Source organism: Rhinoderma darwinii, chromosome 1, assembly GCF_050947455.1.
Source record: "Rhinoderma darwinii isolate aRhiDar2 chromosome 1, aRhiDar2.hap1, whole genome shotgun sequence".
Lineage (NCBI taxonomy): Eukaryota > Metazoa > Chordata > Amphibia > Anura > Rhinodermatidae > Rhinoderma > Rhinoderma darwinii.
In genome coordinates, this window is record NC_134687.1 from 359,783,524 (window position 1) to 359,803,304 (window position 19,781).

The 19,781-nt window shown below is 38.7% G+C and overlaps 1 protein-coding gene across 49 annotated transcripts in view; it reads left to right on the forward strand.

The window, feature by feature from the left end:
* The window catches only part of PTPRD (protein tyrosine phosphatase receptor type D), a 1,823,241-nt gene that overhangs the window by 744,267 nt on the left and 1,059,193 nt on the right, over positions 1–19,781 (forward strand). For all 49 annotated transcript variants that reach the window (XM_075826835.1, XM_075826978.1, XM_075827034.1 and 46 more), the window contains one exon: positions 2,519–2,561. The gene's annotated coding sequence lies outside the window, so the exon portion shown is untranslated. The remainder of the gene's footprint in view (positions 1–2,518; positions 2,562–19,781) is intronic.

Genomic DNA, 19,781 nt, shown 5'->3' on the forward strand with positions numbered 1-19,781 from the left:
GATAGATAGATAGATAGATAGATAGATAGATAGATAGATAGATAGATAGCCTGGGCAATAAAAGTAGGTGATGAAAACCTCTAATGTTTCCAAGTTAGTGAAGGCATCATGCACATTCCCAGTGTGCCCTCCAAATAACTTGGCCCTGTCTAATTTATCTGTTTACTTTCTCCGATGCACAATAGGGATCTTTATTTGAATTATTTGTACTTCTATTGTCTCATTTCATTATCACCTTGTAAGTGATATGATGATCCTTGTCACCACAATGTAGCATAGGAGATGGTACATCTTTGTATATCCTTCAAATATGTTTTTGTTCTTTATTCTTCATGGCTTACTCTATAAATGTTGGATTCATGGGTATATTTTCATAACAATTCCTACATGTCATCACCGTGTTTCTGATGGTGATTGTACTAATTCATGGCATGGGCAATTGAAATGAAGACAACACTGACAGTCTGAACAAAACATTTGATCTTTAACTGACAACCTATTCTGCGGAACTACACATTCCCAAGTGGCTGGCCTTTGTATAGAACATCCTTGAAAACAATCAACAACTTGATTCAGGCATGTTCCTTTATTGCATAATTTGTTTTTAAATTAGTATTTACAGTACTTATTTTTAGAGGTGAAATGTTCTTGGCACTTTGTGTTCAATAAAACCGTTTATATAAATGGGAACTTTTTTTCTGTATTTTACATTTTCTCTATTGTAATTTGAATTGCACATAACAACCTTGATTTTTTTTATACTTACTGAAATACTGTTTAACCAAGCTCTTTATTAATCTTAAAATATATGCCCAAAACATTGAAATGATTTTAAAAAAAAGCTGGCTATTATCAATTTATCTTATGAAAGAACATTGAGTTCTACTCTAGATTAATAAAATGATTAATATCTAAAAGGAATTAGTAATTTTGCAATAATTTCTTGTGAAATTCAACCTAAAGACACAGAACACAGTGAACTTAATTGAAAATGCAGTGGAGAAGTATAACTGCTTACACAGTGGAACTATCATTCACATTATTACTATATATTATTATATTGACCTGGGCTTCATGGAAAAAAATGTATGTGAAAGCAGCTATGAAGTGATTAACACCTTAAAGAGGCTCTGTCACCAGATTATAAGTGCCCTATCTCCTACATAGTCTGATCGGCGCTGTAATGTAGATAACAACAGTGGGTTTTATTTTGAAAAGCAACAATTTTTGAGCAAGTTACAAACAATTTTAGATTTATGCTAATTCGTTTCTTAATGCCCAACTGGGTGTGTTTTTACATTTTACCAAGTGGGCGTTGTACAGAGGAGTGTATGACGCTGACCATTCAGTGACCAATCAGCATCATGCACTTCTCATTGTTCCAGCCCATTGTTACATCGTGATTGTGCAGTCTAAAAAGCAGAGCTGGAACAATGAGAAGTGTATGACGCTGATTGGTCACTGATTGGTCAGCGTCAAAACACGCCCAGTTGGGCATTAAGAAAGTCATTAGCATAAATCTAATATTGCTCATAACTTGCTCAACAATTATCATATTTCAAAATAAAAACCACTGTTGTTATCTACATTACAGCGCCGATCAGATTATGTAGTAGATAGGGCACTTATAATCTGGTGACAGAGCCTCTTTAATATCGGCTATATTGGTTGTCGTCCTACTTTGCTGGAAACCACAATTTAACCAATAAAGCAAGGAGATCAACAAGATAAGATATTTAAACTATTAGGGCATGGCCAGACGTGGCGGAAATGCTGTGGAATTCCGCTGCGGACAGTCCGCAGTGAAATTCTCCAGCGGCCGTTTTTTACAGTTGTTTCAATACATTTTTAGGCAAGTTAGTTCAGATGTTGTGGAAAACTCTGCTGCGGACCATAGGCTGCGGTGCGGAATATTCTGTTGCGGAGAAGAAGCGGAATTTCACTGCGGATTTCAGCCTTTGCAATGCAAAAACTGAAATCTTTGGCAAGTCCGCTGTGTTTTCTGCAACGTCTGAATTACCTGTCAAATATGCAAATGTTGGTGCAGATTTGTTGCGTAATTGCCCCAAATCTGCACCAACATTTGCAGCGGAAAAACTCAGCCACGCCTGGCCGTGCCCTTATAGATCAGGCGTTAAATAAGGAATATAGCTATCTGTAACAAATAAATGAAAATAAGTTACTGATACGCATTCTACAATTGATAATAAAAATCCTAACAATTGACTTTTATTGTCTCTGTATTGTGTCTGTACCTACCATAGATAAATATACAGAATAATCATGTATTAACAGCCAATTCTTAATTGCAAATGGGGACTAAACACCACCATTCTCAGGACTGTATTTATTTATGGGATATCAAGTGGACATGCCATACTAGTCATTGGTTGGATCACCCCTTTAATGCACTAAATCTCTGCTTATTATACATTGCTATACATTATAGTAATATCAAAATACTTTCTTTAACTATATAAAATTGTTACCAATATAACAATGTCGTTTTTCATTTCAGACCTACCCTGGGACTGCAACAACAAGATGTTCTCCGGCAACAAGTAAGTTGTTTAACACTGTCAATTTTGTCTATTACTTCTAAATCAGTGTTATCTATGAACAACTCTTCTCAGTCACCCCACTGCTGAAACTTGGGGCGATCAGCTGTCATCAGTAGAGGAAGCGGGCATAAAGTATTCATTTCTTCAGCAGTGGGCTTTAAACAAAGGATGCTCAGGATAATCTATGGATTCCCAGGGTTTTCCATAGTTAGATCATTTCTTCGTAGATGAGCTGATCTAGCTGGAAGAAGCAGTCATAATAATATAGGTAGATAAATCTTATATATCATGAATACGTTTAATTATGAAAAAACAAATGTCAATAAAGGTTTTATTATTTATATATGAACAGGATTTATCACATAGTTGTGCCAAATATGATATCAATTGTAATAAAATTAGGCCTGAACCTCAAAGTATAAAATTGGTAATATATTAGTAAATCAGAAGTTAGAGTAGTATCCAAAAGTTTCATATTAACATATTTCTGTTCAATTTTGGATGTGCAGCCATGTTGGTTGCCACTTTAGATCTTAAGGGCATGGCCCCACGTGGCGTATTTCTTCCGCAACTGTCCGCATCAATGCCGCACAGAATCTGCGTTGCAGATTCTGTGGCGGATCTGCCCAAAATGTGCAGTAAATTGATGCGGACTGGCCGCTGCGTATTGAGGGGAAAGTACTTCCCTTCTCTCTATCAGTGCAGGATAGAGAGAAGGGACAGCACTTTCCCTAGTGAAAGTAAAAGAATTTCATACTTACCCGGCCGTTTTCTTGGTGACGCGTCCCTCTTTCGGCATCCAGCCTGACCTCCCTGGATGACGCGGCAGTCCATGTGACCGCTGCAGCCTGTGATTGGCTGCAGCCGTCACTTAGACTGAAACGTCATCCTGGGAAGCCGGACTGGAGGAAGAAGCAGGGAGTTCTCGGTAAGTATGAACTTCTATTTTTTTTACATGTTGATGTATATTGTGATCGGTAGTCACTGTCCAGGGTGCTGAAACAGTTACTGCCGATCGCTTAACTCTTTCAGCACCCTGGACAGTGACTATTTACTGACGTCGCCTAGCAACTCTCCCATAATTACGGGTGCACACACGTAGTCACCCGTAATTACGGGAGCCCCATTGACTTCCTCAGTCTGGCTGTAGACCTAGAAATACATAGATCCAGCCAGAATGAAGAAATGTCATGTTAAAAAACAATACGCTCCGCAGCACACATAACCATGTACATGACATCTCCGGACTTCATTGCGGAATTTTGAATCTCCATTGAAGTCAATGGAGAACTTCCGCAATGAGTCCGCAACCAGTCCGCAACATCCATTGTATGCTGCGGACACCAAATTCCGCATAGAAGTGGAAGTCAATGGAGAAAAGGGTCCGCTGCGGATTAACGCTGCGGAGTGTCCGCAGCGGAATTCCAGAGCAATTCCGCCACGTGGGGCTTTGCCCTAAAAGATAATTCAACGGTGACCACCAATATGAATGCAAACATCACTGTAAATAAATACAAACACATTAGCCATATCTTGGTTGTTGCTCTAACTTTTTATTTACTAATATATGACAAATTGAAAAATTTCTGTTGAAATCTTCTTTTAAGAAAATGAGTTAAAAAAATTAATAAAAAAAGCAATGTTCATTAAAACAAAACTTGCTTTCCAAGCTCTTTGAGGTTCATAGAATAGAATAGTTAATGAAATATAGTTTGTTTTTCTCAATGAACATAATTTTCCTCACTATAAAAAAAAAATCAATCTGAACACCATTTGGATGTTATTATATTGTATTTCCATTTTGTATAAGAAAGCTACTTTCTGGAAGAAAAAAAACAACCTAATTATTCCATTTAACTGCATTGTAAAATGTGCATTTTATAAAACCTATAATTAACTTTATATGTATGTGTATTTTTTCTTTATTTTCTTGAATCAGTTGTCACACTCTAATTTTATCTGCTATGTGATATCTATTTTTGTACTTGTTATGTAGGTCTATCCAAGTCAATAGCAAGCAACCACAATAGTTTAATGTTTAAGAATATTTAGATAAGATTGTAGTATCTAATTTTTTGTTATTGGGTAATTTTTATACTTTACCAATGAATGAAATAGAACTTGAATATTATTTTACGTTTGACCTTCTCTGGATTAGGATGCTATAGATTATCCATTTAAAAAATCAGGTTTGTTTTATAAAATAAGTAAGTCTTGTAGCACACAAAACCATTGATCAAATACAGAAATCTAAAATAATCTCCCTGTGTATATAATAGTAATAGTGAAGTTCAATATTTCTATTCAAACAAAGAGTCTAGTAGACATATTTACAAAAGACCTTATGATGTTTGCTGTCTTTGCTGAAGAAAACATTTGTAAAACCTTTGGAGTGACTACCAGGTGTCGGAAGGTCTCTGAGGGATTGATGTTATTCTGATACTGTCCTTCATTTGAACTTCAAACAATTTTAATGCATAAGGTCTTTTAATGGATTCGGAAAATTAAAAACCATTTTCATTTGCACTGTTATATGAAAAATTTGCTTTAGGGAAACAAAAGGGTTCCAAAGGAAAAGCCAATTAAAAACCAAGTGTAAGTACAGCGATAATAGCAGAAGTTGTCTTTTTCAATAAACCAAACCATGGTTACTTCAAATATATATAGCTGTATAAAGGGAAGTAGGGGATCTGTAGCTGTTTCAGAAAAGCAGAGCTTCTACCCCTATATTATAAAAATAATCAGTACAGAAGTTTTTGTCTTATTTAAGTAGTCCATCTAGGTTTTTTGGCATTTTTGGCAGAAACAATAGCGCCGAGCCTGCAGTACTAGTTTTGGAATGAAAAAATATTGGGAACTTGATGATAAGTTAAATGGGTCTTTCAGAATTCATCGGTGTATGTTTGCAAACAGATCCAGCATAGCTGTGATGGCTTCTCTAAAAACAGGACCCATAACGCTAGTGTAAACAGAGCCTAAACGATAGGTACACATTAAAGAATTTATCTACTACAGGGTGGGCCATTTATATGGATACACCTAAATAAAATGGGAATGGTTGGTGATATTAACTTCCTGTTTGTGGCACATTAGTATATGGGAGGGGGGAAACTTTTCAAGCTGGGTGTTGACCATGGCAGCCATTTTGAAGTCAGCCATTTTGTATCCAACTTTAGTTTTTTCAATAGGAAGAGGGTCATGTGACACATCAAACTTATCGAGAATTTCACAAGAAAAACAATGGTGTGCTTGGTTTTAACGTTACTTTATTCTTTCATGAGTTATTTATGTCATTATGGGTGTCAGGTCCGAGCATTCCTAGATGAACAGTTTCCTGGGAAGTGGATTGGTCGTCGTGGGCCAGTTGAATGGCCCCCTAGGTCTCCCGTTCTGACCCCCTTAGACTTTTATCTTTGGGGTCATCTGAAGGCAATTGTCTATGCTGTGAAGATACGAGATGTGCAGCAACTGAAACTACGGATACTGGAAGCCTGTGCTAGCATTTCTTCTGCGGTGTTGCTATCAGTGTGTGAAGTGTGGGAGAAGAGGGTTGCATTGACAATCCAACACAATGGGCAGCACTTTGAACACGTTTTATAAGTGGTCAGATACTTGTAAATAACTCATGAAAGAATAAAGTAACATTAAAACCAAGCACACCATTGTTTTTCTTGTGAAATTCTCGATAAGTTTGATGTGTCACATGACCCTCTTCCCATTGAAAAAACTAAAGTTGGATACAAAATGGCCAACTTCAAAATGGCCGCCATGGTCCACACCCAGCTTGAAAAGTTTCCACCCTCCCATATACTAATGTGCCACAAACAGGAAGTTAATATCACCAACCATTCCCATTTTATTTAGGTGTATCAATATAAATGGCCCACCCTGTATATTAACAAAGAGGTAAAGAGAATATATAAATAAACCATACATGAAACTAGTAAATGATAACCAAGCCTAACATAAAGAGCAACTAGTAGCATTTATATGAGAGGCAAGGTTTAATAGTGGCTAGTACTGCAGCATTGCTTCTGAGACCAGAAACTATAGCCTCATCAAGGTGTGTTTGTATTGGAAAGTGTACTTCATATGACATCTGTCTGCCATGACAAACTATTTTCAAAATGTAGATTCACTTTTAGAATTTTAGAAGCAGACATTCCCTAATATACATGTACTACTTTATATTCTCGGAATTCCTCCCTTGACATGAAGGAGAAATTCCCCCACCTGTCAATCCATCATTCAACATCCAACCTATGTCTGTTGATAGGCTGGCTGGAAAATCAAAACATAGGAATATTCATTAACCCCTTTAGGACGAAGCCATTTTTTGATTTTTGATTTTCGTTTTTCACTCCCCGCATTCCAAGGACCATAACTTTTTTATTTTTTCGTCATTAGAGTGGTGCGAGGGTGTATATTTTTGCGGGAGGCGTTTTAGTTTCTTTTGGTATCATTTATAGTTCCATATAATGTGCTGGGAAACTGAAAAACAATTCTTTGCGGGCTGAATTGAGAAAAAACTGTGATTTCTTAATTGTTTTTTGGGTTTCGTTTTTACGGCTTTCCCCGTGCGGTAAAAACGACAACTTATCTTTATTCTGTGGCTCAATACAATTACGGTGATACAAAATGTATATAGTTTTTTAAATATTTTATTACTTTTATTGATGATAAACTCTTTATGAAAAAAAAAAATGTTTGTCGCCACATTCTGAGAGTCATAACTTTTTTATTTTTTCACTGATTGAGCGGTGTCAGGGCTTATTTTTTGCGGCACGAGCTGTAGTCTTTATCTGTACCATTTTTTGGTACGTAGCTCTTTTTGATCACTTTTTCTTAAATTTTTTTTGAGAGCTAAGTTGACTAAAAATCAGCGATTTTTGAGTTATACATTTTTAGGAGCTATTGGAGGGGGCCACCCCCCCTCTTTTAAATGCCTCACATGCTGCGGTCGCGATTGACTGCAGCATTTGAGGGGTTAAACAGCCAGGAACAGCGCGATTAGTGCTCCTTGCTGTTAGTCCCAGGTATCCGCAGCATTTAGAGCACACTCCAAATATCAACCCCTGCATCCAGACGTAATGGCACATCAGGGTGCATGAAGGGGTTAAGGATGCGGCCTATTTTGAGCCTTCAGCAATGTTTTGTCTATTTTTGCATTGTTGCATTCTGAGAGCCATAACTTTTTTCATTATTCTTTTTTCATCATTATTTGCTCTATGTTCTCATCACCATGCTCTAAATCTACTGTGCACTGAAGCACTGTAAAATGTGGCGTAGGAAGGGATTAACTAACTAGAGGTTGTCATATAAGAGTAACCTATCAGAGTAGAGCTTTCATTTTTTTTCAAGTGAACTAGAAAAATGAACTGTGATTGGTTGATATGAACCTCTTGGCAGTTGATATTTTCAAACCATATAACTTTTGTAGAACTGAAAACTTTGCAGAATGTATTCATTTCTGCAGATCCTTGACCTAACATGCCATTAATTCAAACCTTAGTTTTGTCTATGCACTCATCTCTGGTAAATCTATAATCAGTGAACACTTCTGACTAGCTAGATCTATCAAACCTCCATTTAAGTGTTTATATTCATATACCAATTTTCAACCTTTACAAAAAAATTGTGACAATGAAAAACATAGTAAAAGTAAAGAATGCCTGAATGAGTCAAGATTATTGCTGTTATTATGTTTTTATGCAAATGAAAGGTCGTTGGTGTTTAGAATAATGTACTATGAATAGGACAGAATAGAAAACATATTGTTAATTCCCTAGAAAGAAATGCACCACTGATAGGAATTGTCAAGGACAAATACTTTAAGCTGGCTGAAACAACAATCTAAAATGAATACCAAAACTGTAGTAAATACCATAGACAATGCATGGCCTGATATTTGCCTTCAACTTGGTATATTTAAGTATTTAAAGCAAGGTTTTTTTTTATTCTATGTAAACACTTTTAGAAGTGGTAGAATTTATTACTACTAACTACCTTTTTTAACAACGATCTATACTGACTTATTTCTTAATATATCTTTATCTATCTCTATTCCCTCTGCATAAACAAACACCATTCAGTCATAACATTAAAATAACCTGCCTAATATTGTTTAGGTTCCCCTTTGTGCTACCAAAACAGTTTTGACCCATTGAGGCATTGACTCCTCAAGACCTCTGAAGGTGTCCTGTGGTATCTGGCATAAAGATGTCAGCAGCAGATCCTCTAAGGCTGGGTTCACACGTGGCGGAATTTCTCTTAAATTCCGCTGCGTACACTCCGCAGCGTTAATCCGCAGCGGAGCCGTTTCTGCATTGACTTCCACTTCTATTTAGAAGTGTTCGTTTAGACGATGCGTAACATTCCGCTGCGGAGCATAGGCTGCGGAGCGGAATTTGGTGTCCGCAGCATGCTCTGTCTGTTGCGGAGCAGTGGCGGACTCATGGCGGAATTTCTCCACTGACTTCAATGGAGATTCTAAGTTCCGCAATGAAGTCCGCAGCTGTCATGCACATGTTATGTGTGCTGCGGATGCGTCTTGCTTTTTTGCCATGACATTTCTTCATTCTGGCTGGACCTATGTATTTCTAGGTCTACAGCCAGACTGAGGAAGTCAATGGGGCTCCCGTAATGACGGGAGCGTTGCTAGGAGACGACTGTAAATAGTCACTGTCCAGGGTGCTGAAAGAGTTAAGCGATCGGCAGTAACTGTTTCTGCACCCGGGACAGTGACTACCGATCCCAATATACAGCAACCTGTAAAAAAATATAAGTTCATACTTACCGAGAACTCCCTGCTTCTGTCTCCAGTCCGGCCTCCCAGGATGACGTTTCAGTCTAAGTGACGGCTGCAGCCAATCACAGGCCAAGCACAGGCTGCAGCGGTCACATGGACTGGCGCGTCATCCAGGGAGGTCGGGCTGGATGCCGAAAGAGGGACGCGTCACCAAGACAACGGCCGGTAAGTATGAAAGTCGTTTACTTTCACTAGGGAAAGTGCTGTCCCTTCTCTCTATCCTGCACTGATAATAGAGAGAAGGGAAGCACTTTTCCCGCAGTCCGCAGCAGCTAGTCCGCATCAATTTTCTGCACATTTTGTGCAGATCCGCAGCCGTAATCCGCAACCCGGATTAGGTGCGGCATTGATGCGGACAGTTGCGGAGGAAATCCGCCACGTGTGGTCATGCCCTAAGTCCTTAAAGTTGTGAGGTCGGGTTTCTATGGATTGGACTTGTTTTTCCAGCACATCCCACAGATGCTCAATAAGATTGAGATCTGGGGAATTTGGAGGCCTGGTCAACACCTTGAACTCTTTGTTATGTTTCTTAAACTATTCCTGAACATATTTTGCAGTGTGGCAGAACAGATTATCCTACTAAAAGAGGCCAATGCCATTGGGGAATATACATTAGGGGTGTACCTGGTCTGTAACAATGTCTAGGTGGGTGGTACCTGTCATAATAACATCAATATGAATGCCAGAACACACAATTTTCCAGGAGAACATTGCCCAGAGCATCACACTACCTCCACCAACTTGCCTTCTTCCCATTGTGCATTCTTGTGCCATCTCTTCCCCAGGTAAGCGATGCACACGCAACCAGCAAGCCACCTTCTTCCATTGCTGCATGGTCCAGTTCCGATGCTCATGTGCCAATTGTAGGTGTTTTCGATAGTACAAGCGATAGCATTAGCACTCTGATGTTCTGCGGCTACGCAGCCACAAACACAGCAAGCTGCAATGCACTGTGTGTTCTTATATTTTTTTTATCATAGCCAGCATAAACATTTTCTACAAATTGTTCTACAGTAGCTCTTCTGTGGGTCAGACCAGAGTGGCTAGCCTTCAAACCCCCCACACGTATCAATGAGCCTTGGGCACCCATGACCCTATTGTCAGTTCATCGATTGTGCTTTCTTGGAACTTTTTTGGTAGATACTAACCCATGCATACCGGGAACACGCTACAGGACCTGACAATTTGAAGATCCTCTGACCCAGTCGTCAAACATCACAATTTTGCCCTTATCAAAGTCACTCAGATCCTTACACTTGCCCATTTTTCCTGCTTCCAACACATCAACTTCAAGAACTGACTGTTCACTCGCTGCATAATATATCCCACCCCTTGGCAAACGCCATTGTGATTAGATAATCAATGTTATTCACCTAAGCTGTCAGAGATTTTATGTTATGGCTGATCAATGTTTAATTAAGCAATAAAATTCTGGCTACGTGCAGTCGCCACTAGGGGGAGCTTAAAGGCTATGTAGATCTTTGCGCTCATTTTAATTTTTTTTTTTTAATATAAAACAACATATTATGAGATTTCAAATGATTCAAAAGATGTTTGACTTTTTGAGATATAACTTCTATGTATCCTGGATACATAAAAGCTGTTTCTTGCGCTCAAAGCCGAATCCATCAGGTCAGCGGAACTGACAGCTTCGGTGACAGTGGGTCCTGCATGTCTCTGACATACAGGAACCAGGTATTATTGATCCAGCTATTATCTATCACATCTAAGGTCCGGCTGACTTGACAGATTCTGCTTTTGAGCGCAAGATACAGCTTCTACGTATCCAGGATATATAGAAGCTGTATCTCAAAAAACATAAAACATTTAAAAAAAAAAAAAAACAATTAAAAAGTTGTTTAAAATCCGATAATACGTTGTTTTATTTTAAAAAAAAGTGTGCAAAGGTTTACATAGCCTTTAAGATTTTACTACATACTGTTTATACATTGAAAGCAATAAAGCAGTATGCAGTAAGCTCCTATGTTCAAGCTAGTGGGGGCTAGAGGTAGCTTGAATTTTGTTATTTAACTCTACGTTGATGTAAGAGATTTGGAACTATCTATCAAAGAAATGGGGCTCTGACCACTCTATCAGCACAGGACATTGAACCTATTTATGTAATGATAGGGGTAGGGAAACGGACAAGTGAGCCCTAATCTACCCGCCACTCTGTCCCTGCCTACTTGCAACGACCCGCCCTAGGCGACGGGGTACAACTGGGCAGCGGTCCCTACGCTCAGTAAGTGAACGAGACAAACATACAAGGGAATATAAAGCAAAGGGAAAGGGGCAGTTGCCCACGGCAACACCGTGAGCAACAGAGTGGTGAACAAGCCAAGTCAAACCAGGAGAGCACGAGGTACCAAACGCTGAGCAGAAGAGTATTCAGAAAGCCAGGGTCAGAATGGAGCAGGATCAAATTGTTAGGAGCTGTAGCTGGGCCAGGAAACCACACGGAAAGAATCACAAGCAAAGAGGAACAGGAAAGGCAGGTATAAATAGACAGAGGGCGGGAGCTAGCTGAGTCTGGCCACGCTACGATAGGCTCTCCCACTCCTAAGCCTGCCAGCCTGAGTGGTGGAAGCTGGAGTCAGTCTCAGAGAGATAGACTCAGGTGAAGACTGATTACCTCTGGAAGTTAACCCCAAAGCTGGACCTGGCAGATCCTTTACAATTTAGTTTAAAAATAAAATGGTTTAACTCTTTCCCTTTTTTTGACAATTTAAAACTTTTGACATAAACACATAAAACCTAAATTATTAAATGGGAAAAAAACATACTATACCCCCATACTATGTATATTTTATTAAAAGTAGACACCTTACACAACGTAAAAATGCCACCCTGCACTTTACACATTGCTGCAATTTTGCATCAAAGCATAAAGTATACAAATCTGCATAAAAGTCATTTAAAGGGAATGTGTTGCCAGCAAAACATGTATTTTTTTTTTAGATAAACAGTTAGTGTATAAATGATTAAACATTGTTCTAATTTTTTTTATTTTTTTCACGAGTCAGGAAATATTATAAATTAGATTCTAATTTATAATATTTCCCAGTGCTGGTCACTAGATGGAGCTATTCCCAAAATTGCAGCATTGCATGTGGTAAAGCAACCACATTGCTTTTTGCTGCAAAATTGGGAAAAACTCACTCGCTCTAGTGAGCTCTGAGAATCCCCCCCTCCTTTATCCTGGCTAGTGCCGGGAGAAACGAGGGGATTGAACGGTCTAACTTCCTACACTGTGTGTCGCCATTTTTTGCGCTAACACACAGTGTAGTAGGTTTACATACACTAGTAAACACACACTAAAACACGTACATACACAGAAATCACTTACCTGCTCCAGTCGCCGCCGCTCCCTCCGGTCCGTCCGCTCCGTCTGCTGCCGCTGCTCCATGTGCACAAGTCCGGAAGCCGCGACCGCAAGTAGTAATCTTACTGTCCGGCCGCGACTTCCCGTCCAGAGGAAAATGGCGCCGGACGGCGCGCATTTCAACTTGGACTGTGTGGGAGCGGCGCATGCGCCGATCACACAGACGGCGTACACCGTAGTGACTGTGAACGGGCCCCGTTCGCAGTCCCTATGGGACTGTGGCTGCCGTATTCCATGTCTGTATGTGTCGTTAATCGACACATACAGAAATGGAAAAAAAAATGGCAGCCCCCATAGGGAAGAAAAAGTGTAAAAATAGAAAAAAGTAACACACAAACACACAAATAAATAAAAACGTTTTTAATAAAACACTAACATAAAACTGACATGAAAAAATTTATTGGGGTGACACTGTTCCTTTAAGTACTGACCTAACACAAGCGGAGCCAGAGATGCACAAGACCTCCTAAAAATAAAGTTCCGATTTTCAGAGTTCACACATGCCATATACAGTATGTCTAAGCCTATATGGATATATTTTCACACAATCACCTGAACTGAATAGACCAAATATCTCTGAGATCTTAATGCTGGTAAAACTCTGGTCTGATTAGGCGCAGGGGGTGATTAGATGTACGACTCCTCATCTTCTCATCTCTGTAGTAGAGCAAAAAAAAGATTCCCTAATGTGACACATATCCTCTCTGATTAGTAAGTGGAGTGAAAACATAAAAAAAAGTTCCAGTATGACCACCTGGGGTCACTGGAAGGCTGTACGGGGGGGGGGGGATAACAGTCACAGGCTGCGTTCGTTGTTCCTGCTCTCACTTGCAGCTTTCCTGTCACACCCCTCCCTAACATCCTGACACTTCTGAATCTTTTCTGTGAGATTCCGGCAAGCCACGCGTAATCTCGCGAGATTACGAGGTAAACGAGATTTTGTCTCCCTTGCTGGAAATCTCACAGAAAAGATTCAGAGTGTCAGAAGTGTCAGGATTCTGAATACACATGACATCCAGGCTGGAGGTAATGTGTATTCATTATCAGGACACTTGTGTATGTGGCTGCACATCGTTCTAGTAAGAACACTATGTGCTGTGTAAATGAATGGAGAGGAGTGCATGATGCTGATTGGTCACTGATTCGTCAGCATCATATACTTCTATTCACAACGCCCAGCTAGTAAAACAAGTAAACACTCCCAGTTAAAAACACAATACATGCCCAGTTGGACATACGAAAAAAAACAACGCCCAGTTGTCCATTTCAAAGCTCATTTGCATATATATATATATATATATATATATATATATATATATATATATATATATATATATATATATAAAATAGCTCATAACTTGGCCAAAAATGAACGTTTTAAAAAAAACAAAAAACGTTACTGTTATCTACATTGCAGCGCCGATCACATGCAATAGGATATAGGGATTTGAGAATCTGGTGACAGAGCCTCTTTAAAGTCATGACGTATTATATACATTTATGGCAGTGAAGTTTTAAATTATCCTGGACATAATATAAAGATGAAATACTTGAAATCATTAGAATGGTCCTGGGAAAGAAACCTTATTCCTAATGACTGCTAATAGTCAATTTTAAATAAAAAATGATCATTTACTTGTCATAGAGAAATGTGAGATGATGACATTGGTGGTGTGTGTACTTTGATATTAATAGCCTATCCTAATCCTTAGGAAAGGCCATCAGTATCAAAGTCCTGGAAAACTCCTTTAAAGTTATAATAATATTCCAAGTTATGTGTACTGCATTGCTGGAGATGGGTCATCAATCCAGGGACTACTTATTTGTCAGGAAGTATATTTGTTTGCTCTTAAATGAGAATAATTGGCAACTTGTACTTAGTAAAGTGTACTAAGTGGGGCACTAAAGGAGCACTATTATTAGTTAGAGGAAGTAAGAGAACACTATTACTGTGTAGAGGCAGTTATGGAGCACTGTCAGTGTTTAGGAGAAGTAAGAGAACATTATTACTAAAAAGGGGCACTAAGAAAGCACTATTACTGTGTTTGGGCACTAAGGGGGTACATAACTGTGTGTGGCAAAAAGAGAGACACATTACTGTATGGGGCATTATTACAGTGTATTTGGCACCATTATTTCTGAAATACAGTATTTGGGGCAGTTTACTTCACAGTAAGCACAGTAATGGGGCAAACAGCAGGATGATGCTGTTGAAGGGGCGGCAGAATGGGAAGTTTGTGTAGAGGGTTAGGAATGGGTGGGGAGGGTGCTGTAAAAACGAGGAGCCAAAGATGTCTGGGCAGCAAACTCTGCAGTGGAGCTACGGTGGCCTGGTTCAGATGGAGAAAGAAAAGGGAAAGGGAATGAATTCAATCTCAGAAGACGTTACCTGTGAGTCACTGGATTTAACTGTACCATAATTACTTATATGGTGTGCAGAGCACCTCTGTAGAGCTGATAGCTACCACTGTAAGGTCACTGTATGCTGGTAATATTGATCTTTGTATAGTGTTTTTTATTCAGTATGGTGGTATTAGTCAAACACTATGTGGTGGTAATGTGTGGTTATGGTGTGGTGGTATTGTTTGACGCTTGTATGACTGGATTATTTAGGTGTATAATAGCATACATTCAGGCTCCACAGAACTGATTTTCATTATAAAGTAAAATCCAGGGACAATTTACTGTTTAGCAAGTGTATCTAAGCCTATTATGTGTTATAAAAGTTGTGTTATATATATTTTCTTGTAGGGATATATATATATATATGCCTTGGAGCTTGGACTATAGCAATTTTCCTGGATTACACAATTAATATTTACTAACTATTACTGATCAGTAATATTGAAGCAGAGTACTTGTTCTGAGCTTTCCATAAGGGGAACCCATGAACGGAAATCAAACTGTTTCCGTTTGCATCACCATTGATTTCAATGGTGACGGATCCGGTGCAAATGGTTTCCATTTGTCAAAATTGTTTAAGGGTTCCGTAGTTTTGACGGAATCAAAACCGTAGTCGACTGCACTATTCATTCCGTCAAAATTACGGAAACCTTAAACAACGGTGACAAACGGAAACAATTTGCACTGGATGAGTCACCTTTGAAATCAATGGTGATGCTTTAACTTTAAACAGCATTAGAGTGAAATTATAGATTTCTGGATGCCCACTAGGGGGAGCTTATAAGTTCCCGAAGATAGATTTCATATTGAGTTTAATGTGAGCTGTATAAATCTGTATGAAGTAAGTTTTACATAGTGGTGGCTACAAGCATACAGAATTTTATTGTTCAACTCTATGAGCACATAATTTTGGCATATTTAGATTAAAAAATAGTGTGCTTGGTTGGACATTTACTTTATGGTTTGTTAATGTCTTCTATACAAATAATACCTATCATAATTTATAATATTCCATATTCTATGACTATCCTAGGACTTATTTCCAAACATTATTTTTTTTACAACTTTAGACATCTCAATGCATTACAGCCCCAAAGTATACAATACATTTTGCCTCTTGATTCCAGTATTGCTTTCCTTGCAATTTTTAACAATACATTTATTAATGTTATCATTCAGTGGAAGCGCCTACTGTAAATTACTGCCATTGTCTAAGTTAATATCTCCCAAGGGTATCTCCCGTAATAAAGTGCACTGCTAACAAAAGTTACTACGAAACTCAAGTACAGCTTGCTAGATTTACATGGAGAATCGTGTGAGACAGATGTTAATTACTATAAAGGGTCCATTTAGCCATACTATGCATTATTACTTTACAATGATGCACTACTTTAAAAAATATAAAAGGGAAAGGTATAAGTATTCCCTTATATAATGTTATGATCAGAAATAATTAATTGAACCATGGCAACAATTAAATAATAATCTAACAATAATCATTCATTGGAGTGGTCAGCATAGAATGCTACATTTCTCCTGCATTAGATGCTGCAGGGAAATTTATGGCCAGATGAGGCTACCCCAACGATAACAGCTGATCGCTGAGAGTTAGAGAAGCTTGACCTTTTTTAAGTGGTACTCCAGTGAGAATCAATTATTACTTATCCACTTTCGGTGGTCCAACTGATGAAACATTAAGAACCTATCCAGTTGAACCTCTAGTAAAACATCGGAGCCAGAACACAACCAAAACTTTGCAATGAAATAAAAATCCAAAATAAAATCCGGTCTGCACTCTTCTCTATATCCTTTAGGCTTTGTTCACATCTGCGTTGGGGTCCCGTTCTGACGTTTCGTCGGAGGTTTCCGTCAGAATGGGACCCTGAGCAGACACAAACTCACACCGACAGCGTTTCCATCACCGTTGATTTCAATGGTGACGGATCCGGTGCCCATGGTTTCCGTTTGTGTCTGTTGTGCACCGGACCCGTTGTTTTGCCGGAAGCAATAGCGACGGGTCCTGTGCACAGCAGACACAAACAGAAATCATGGGCACTGGATCCATCACCATTGAAATCAATGGTGATGGAAACAGAAACCTTTGGTTTCCGTCGGTGTCAGTTTGTGTCTGCTCAGGGTCCCGTTCTGACGGAAACCTCCGACGGAACTTCAGAACGGGACCCCAACGCAGATGTGAACGAAGCCTTACAGATTTATATATATATATATCATATATTTATATATATATATATATATATATATCTATAGCTATATAGATATAGATATATTTATATATATATATATATATATATCTAGATATGGATATAGATATGTATATCTCTATATATATATATATATATATATATATATATTTATATATCTATATATAGAAATATATATATATAGATATGTATATTATGTACAGGCAGTTACAATACATGGAGAGCACGGACATAAGTGCTGCAGCATGGCCCAGGATACAAGATATACAGTACTGTGCAAAGTTTTAGGCAGTTGTGGAAAAATGCTGCAAAGTAAGAATGCTTTTAAAAATAGAAGTGTTAACCCCTTCCCGCCGCAGCCATTTTTCAGATTTTCACTTTCGTTTTTTCCTCCTCACACTCCAAAACCCATAACTTTTTTATTGTTCTATCAATATTGCCGTATGAGGGCTTGTTTTTTGGGGGATGATTTGTAGATTTTCACAGCACCATTTATTGTACCATATAATGTAGTGGGAAACTGGAAAAAAATTGTAGGATGGAATAGGAAAAAGCTGCAATTCCTCATTCTTTTGGGTGGTTTTCTTTTTACGGTGTTCGCCGTGCGGTAAAAATGGCATGTTAAATTTATTCTGCAGGTCAATACGATTACAGCAATACCAAATTGATATAGTTTTTTTTTATGTTTTACTACTTTTACAAGGAAAAAACTGATGGTTAGAAATAAAATTTTAGTTTTGTCGCCATATTCTTTTTTATTTTTCCGTCGATTAAGCGTTATGAGGGCTTATTTTTTGCAGTGCAAACTGTAGTTTCTATTGTTACAATGTTTGGGTATATGAGACATTTTGATCACTTTTTATTTCATTGTTTTGTGGGAGATTAATTGACCACAAAACCTCAATTCTCGGTTTAAATTTTTTACGACGGTTACCGTGCGGACTAAATAATGATATATTGTAATAGTTCAGACTTTTACGGATGCGTCAATACCAGTTATGTTAATTTATTTTATTTTTTTTACATTGTGGAAATGGGAAAAGGTTTTAATTTTTCATTATTTTTTATTTATTAAAAAACTTTATTTTACTGTTTTTTACTTTTTCTACATGTCCCCCTAGGGGACTTGAACCAGCGATCGCTGGATCGTTTGCACAGTATACTGCAATACTAATGTATTGCAGTATATCGTGATACTGAAAGTCTCCTATGAAGCCCTGCTGGAGTACAAAAATGGCAGAGCTGGGGGCCTTCATCAGACCCCAGGATGCCATGCCAACCAACGGCACCCACCGATTGTGCCACAGACGGCCACTGTAACATTACAGGGGGTCGCCCTCTGTTTTTAGTCATTTAAATGCCGCGCTCGCTATTGACTGCAGCATTTAAGGGGTTAAGTGAGCGTGATCGCTCTCGAGCGGGATGCCGCTCATTACCCAGAAGTGTCGGCTGTAACACACAGCCGACACACACATTCATTTGCTCATTCTCATATGGCGGATGTCGGGAAGAGGTTAATATTTTTTTATCAATTAACAAAATACAAAAAAAAAGAACAGAAGACAAATCTAAATCAAATCACTATTTGGTGTGACCACCCGTTGCCATCAAAACAGCATCAATTCCTCTAGGGACACATGCACAAAGTCATGGATTTTGTAGGATTATACTAAGATGTATGATTAACTAATTATACCAAACAGGTGATAATGATAATCATTTTCATATGTAGGTTGAAACAGTCATTAACTGTAACAGAAACAGCTGTGTAGGAGGTTTAAAACTGGGTGAGGAACAGCCAAACTCTGCTACAAAGGTGAGAATGTGGAAGACCGTTTCATGTCACAGGTTCACCGTAGCAAAACTGAGAACGGCAACAAGACACAAGGTAGTTATACTTCATCAGCAAGGTCTTTCCCAGATTTGAAACCAGATTGGGTTTCAAGATGTGCTGCTAAAGCGTGACGCACAAAGAAACGGGCAACCTTGATCAACGTAGACGCAGAGGTCGACCATGTAAACATCAGACCAAATACACATCATGCTTACTTCCCTCCGAATTCGGAAGATGTCCAGCAGCGCCATGACCTCAGAACTAGCAGAAACCAGTGGGACCCAGGTTCACCCATCTACTGTTTAGAGAAGTCTATCCAGAAGTGGACTTCATGGAAGAATTGCAGCCAAAAAGCTATACCTTTGAAGTGGAAACAAGGCCAAGCGACTCAACTGTGGATGAAAACATACGAAATGGGGTGCAGAAAAATGGCAGCAAGTGCTCTGGAATGATGAGTCAAAATGTAAAATATTTGTCTGTAACAGAAGGCAGTTTGTCCGTCAAAGGGCTGGAGAGTGGTACAATAATGAGTGTCTTCAGGCAACAGTGAAGCATGGTCAAGATTCCTTGC